Source organism: Lynx rufus, unplaced genomic scaffold, assembly GCF_022079265.1.
Source record: "Lynx rufus isolate CCGP_SWC_20201006 ecotype Redwood Valley unplaced genomic scaffold, mLynRuf1.p SCAF_18, whole genome shotgun sequence".
In the NCBI taxonomy this organism is placed as follows: domain Eukaryota; kingdom Metazoa; phylum Chordata; class Mammalia; order Carnivora; family Felidae; genus Lynx; species Lynx rufus.
The window spans coordinates 7,452,122-7,457,327 of NW_025814832.1; the positions used below are offsets into that span (position 1 = coordinate 7,452,122).

At 38.4% G+C, this 5,206-nt stretch overlaps 1 pseudogene; it reads right to left on the reverse strand.

Annotated features, from left to right (window-relative positions):
- Window positions 1-2,156: 2,156 nt before the first annotated feature.
- On the reverse strand, window positions 2,157-2,593 carry LOC124512922 (40S ribosomal protein S15a-like; annotated as a pseudogene).
- Window positions 2,594-5,206: the final 2,613 nt, after the last annotated feature.

Genomic DNA, 5,206 nt, shown 5'->3' on the forward strand with positions numbered 1-5,206 from the left:
AGCTGAAGTCGGCCGCTTAACTGACTGAGCCACCCAGGTGCCCCTAGACCAGGCCATATTTATAAAAGTTGTGAAAGAGATCTTGTAAAGTATAACTAAGATTAAGCAATATTAAGTCTATACAAATGATCCAGAATGCAGGGGATGAGTGGAATGAAAAGTGCTCTTGAAAAGCCTTATGCCTCAGAGCTAAGTGTCTATTTTTAAACAAGAATAACCCGAGGCATCCTGAAAAAAATTATAATGGAAATTTGGTTTGAGATATGGCTCAGGGAGCATTTGTAGATGGAGTGCAGAGAATTCTGAAGACGAGCAGTACTCCCTGTGAGAAATATTAAGGCGGACTGTTTGAGTGGCAAGGAGAGCCCGAAAATGACAGTATAAAGGTAGGAAACACAAAAGCAGTAAAAGTGAATGTCTCTGTAAAAAATCCACCAAGGAACTCATACACAAAAAATAATTTAAAATACAATAACATGTATCTAAAACAGGAGGAGGAGAGGAGAGAAGAATGGGTTCAAGCTTAAATGACCATCAACAATATAGGCAGCTGTATGCAGAAGAGGTTATATACAAACCAAATGCTAACCAAATATCAAAACCACTATCGGAATGCAAGCTGGTGCAGCCACTCTGGAAAACAGTATGGAGGTTCCTCAAAAGATTAAAAATAGAACTACCCTACAACCCAGCAATTGCACTACTATTTATCCAAGGGATACAGTTGTATCGAAGGGACATATGCACCCCAATGTTTATAGCAGCACTATCAACAATAGCCAGAGTATGGAAAGAGCCCAAATGTCCATCAAAGGATGAATGGATAAAGAAGATGTGGTGTATATATATACAATGGAGTATTACTCAGCAATCAAAAAGAATGAAATCTTGCCATTTGCAACTACGTGGATGGAACTGGAGGGTATTATGCTAAGTGAAATTAGAGAAAGACAAAAATCCTATGACTTCACTCATATGAAGACTTTAGGAGACAAAACAGATGAACATAAGGGAAGGGAAACAAAAATAATATAAAAACAGGCAGGGGGGCAAAACAGAAGAGACTCATAAATATGGAGAACAAACTGAGGGTTGCTGGAGGGTTTGTGGGAGGGGGGATAGGCTAAATGGGTAAGGGGCACTAAGGAATCTACTCCTGAAATCATTGTTGCACTATATGCTAACTAATTTGGATGTAAATTTTAAAAAATAAAAACAAGTTAATAAAAAAAAAAAACCACCAGTAAACATGCAAAGAATAAAGAGAACAAAATCCAAATATATTACTAAAGAAAATCAGCAATACATGAAAGAAATACAAGAAAGGATCAGAGAAAATCTCTGGGAACAACAAAACAAGTAATGAAATGGCAATAAATACATATCTATCAATAATTACTTTGAAAGTCAATGGACTAAATGCTCCGAGCAAAAGACATAAAGTGACGTAATGGATAAAAAAACAAGATCCATCTTCTATATGTTGCCTTACAAGAGACTTATTTTATTTTTTTAGGTTTACTTAGAGCATGAACAGGTGAAAGGACAGAGAGAGAGGAGGGAGAGCATCCCAAGCAGGCTCCACACTGTCAGCACAGAGCCCAATGCAGGGCTCAGTCCGAGGAACCATGAGATCATGACCTGAGCTGAAATCAAGAGTTGGCACTGGGTGTTGTATGGAAACAAATTTGACAATAAATTTCATATATTTAAATAAATAAAGAGTTGGACACTCAGCCAACTGAACCACTCAGATGCCCCAGGACTCATTTTACACCTAGATACGTGAGGGCCTGGAGAAACATTTGTCATTCAAATAGATGTCAAAGGAAAGCCAGAGTAGCAATACCTACATGGGACAAACTAGGCTTTTTTTTTTTCTGACAAACTAGTCTTTATTTATTTTTAAAATTTTATTTATTTTGAGAGAAAGCATGGGTGTGAACAGGGGAGGGGTGGAGAGATTGGGAGAGATATTTCCAAGCTGACTCCATGCTGACAGCATGGGCCTCACAGTTGGTGAGATCATGACCTGAGCCAAAATGTAGAATTGGATACTTAACCAACTGAGCCACCCAGGTGCCCCTAGACAAATGATTATAAAACAAAGACTGTTAAGAGACAAAACCACTATATATATATTTTTCCTTTTTCCCTTTTTTTCCAGTGAGGCATTTTATTTGTATGAATGTATTGCATCGCTAGAAAAAGAATCCCAGGATTTTCCCTCCTGTGTGTTTTTGTCTTCTTCATGGTCCATGATGCCAGCTGAGGTTGTCAGCACAATGAAACCAAACTGGCGGGATGGGAGCAGATTATTCTGCCATTTTTCTAGATCTTTGAGTTGTACATCAAACCTGGGGCTGATCACTCCACACTTGTTTAATCTGCCTGTGAGGTTCGCAACAATTTTCCCAGCTCTGTGATCATCGATGATTTCAGATTCGCCAATGTAACCATGCTTCATCATCACAGTCAGAAATCGGACAATGACTTTGGAGCATGGCCTAATAAGAACCTGGCGTTTGCCTCTCTTTTCAGCATTGTTAATGCTCTTGAGAGGATCTGCCAGGACATTCATGCTCACCATAATGGCAGCACAGAAAGATGGTAGAAAGAGCTAGAAGGCCACTATATATTAATAAAGGGACAATCCAACAAGAAGATACAACAATTGTAAATATTTGTGCACCTAACATAAAGCACCCAAATACAGAAAACAACAAACATAAAGGAACTAATTCATAATTATGCAATAATTGTAGGGACTGTAACACCCCACTTACATCAATGGATTGATCATCTAAAAAGAAAATCAACAAGGAAACAATGGCTTTGAATGGCACGCTGGACCAGATGGACTCAACAGATATATTCAGAACATCCCATGTTAAGAAAGCAGAACACACATTCTTTTCAAGTGCACATGGAACATTCTCCATAATAGATCACACATTAGGCCACAAAACAGGCCTTAACAAATTGAAGAAGGTTGAAGTCATACCATGTACCTTTTCTAACCACAATGCTAGGAAACTAGAAGTCAATCACAAGAAAAATTTGGAAAGACCACATATACATGGAGGTTAAGCCACGTACTGCTAGACAATGAATGGGCCAACCAGGAAATCAAATTAAAAAATACATGGAAACAAATGAAAAATGAAAACACAACAAAACCTTTGGGATGCAGCAAAATCAGTCTTAAGGGGAAGGCATGTAGCATTAAGGCCTCCCTTAAGAAGCAAGAAAAATCTCAAACAACCTAATGTTACACTTAAAGGAGCTTGGAAAAGAACAAAGGAAGCCTAAGCCAGCAGAAGGAAGGAAATAATAAAGATTAGAGCAGAAATAAATGATAATAGAAAGGAAAAAAAAAACAGAACAGATCACTGAAACCAGGATCTGGTTCTTTAATAAAATTGAAAACCCTCTAGACAAGCTCATCAAAAAAAAAAAAAAAAAAAAAAAAAAGCGGGGGGGTGGGGAGAGAAAGGACCCAGATACAATCACAAATGAGAGAGAGGAGAAATAACAACCAACACCAGCCACAGAAATACAAACAATTCTAAGAGAATATTATGAAAAACTATATGCCATCAAATTGGACAACCTGGAAGAAATGGGATAAATTGGTGGAAACCTATAAACTATCAAAACTGAAACAGAAAATTTGAACAGACCAATAACCAGCAAATGAACTGAATCAGTAATCAAAAAGCAAAAGTCCAGGGTTGGATGGCTTCCCAGGGGAATTCTAAGCATAAGGAAGAGTTCATACCTATTCTTGAGGTGCCTGGGTGGCTCAGTTGGTTAAGCATCCAACACTTGGTTTTGGCTCAGGTCATGATCTCACAGTTTGTGGGATTGAGCTCTGTGCTGACGGTGTGGAGCCTGCTTGGGATTCTCTCTCCCTCTCTCTTCACCCCTCCCCCACCCACATGCATGTTCTCTCACTCTCAAAATAAATAAACTTAAAAAAAATAAAAGTTCATACCTATTCTCAAACTATTCCAAAAAATAGAAAAGTAAGGAAAACTTCCAAGCTCATTCTATGAGGCCAGCATTACCCTGATACCAAAACTAGAGAATGACTCCACTGAAAAAGAGAACTACAAGCCAATATCCCTGATGAACATGGGTGCACAACTTCTCAAAATACTAGCAAACCGAGTCCAACAATACATCAAAAAAATCATGCACCTTGATCAATTGATATTTATTACTGGGTTGCAAGTGTGGTTTCATATATGCAAATCAATTAACATGAAACACTATGTTAATAAAAGAAAGCGTAAGAATCATATGATCATTTCAATAGATGCAGAAAAAGCATTTGACAAAACATAACATTCATTTATAATAAAACCCTTCAATAAAGTAGGTTTAGAAACTGCTAGAACTGGGGCGCCTGGGTGGCGCAGTCGGTTAAGCGTCCGACTTCAGCCAGGTCACGATCTCGCGGTCCGTGAGTTCGAGCCCCGCGTCGGGCTCTGGGCTGATGGCTCAGAGCCTGGAGCCTGTTTCCGATTCTGTGTCTCCCTCTCTCTCTGCCCCTCCCCCGTTCATGCTCTGTCTCTCTCTGTCCCAAAAATAAATAAACGTTGAAAAAAAAAATTAAAAAAAAAAAAAGAAACTGCTAGAACTGATAAATGAATAAAGCCAGGATACAAAATCAATGTACAGAAACCTGTTGCATTTCTATACATCACAAATGAATCAACAAAGAGAAATTAAGAAATCAGTCCCATTAACAATTGCACCAAAACCCATAAGATACCTAGGAATAAACCTAACCAAAGAGGTGAAAGAGGTATACTCTGAAAACTATGAAACACTGATCAAAGAAATTGAAGATGACACAAAGAAATGGAAAGACATTCTATGTTCATGGATTAGAAGAACAAATATTGTTAAAATGTCTATACTACCCAAAACAATCTATACATTCAGTGCAATCCCTATCAAAATAACACCTGTATTCTTCACAGAACTAGAACAAACAATTCTAAAACTTGTATGGAACCAGAAAGACCCCAAATGGCCAAAGCAATCTTTTTTTTTTTTTTTTTTAGCAAGTGAGAGAGAAAGCATGAATGAAGAAGGGGCAGAGAGAGAGAGAGAGAGAGAGGTAGAGAGAGAATCCCAAGGAGGCTGTGTGCTGTCAGTGCAGAGCCCATGGCAGGGCTCAACCTCACAAACCATG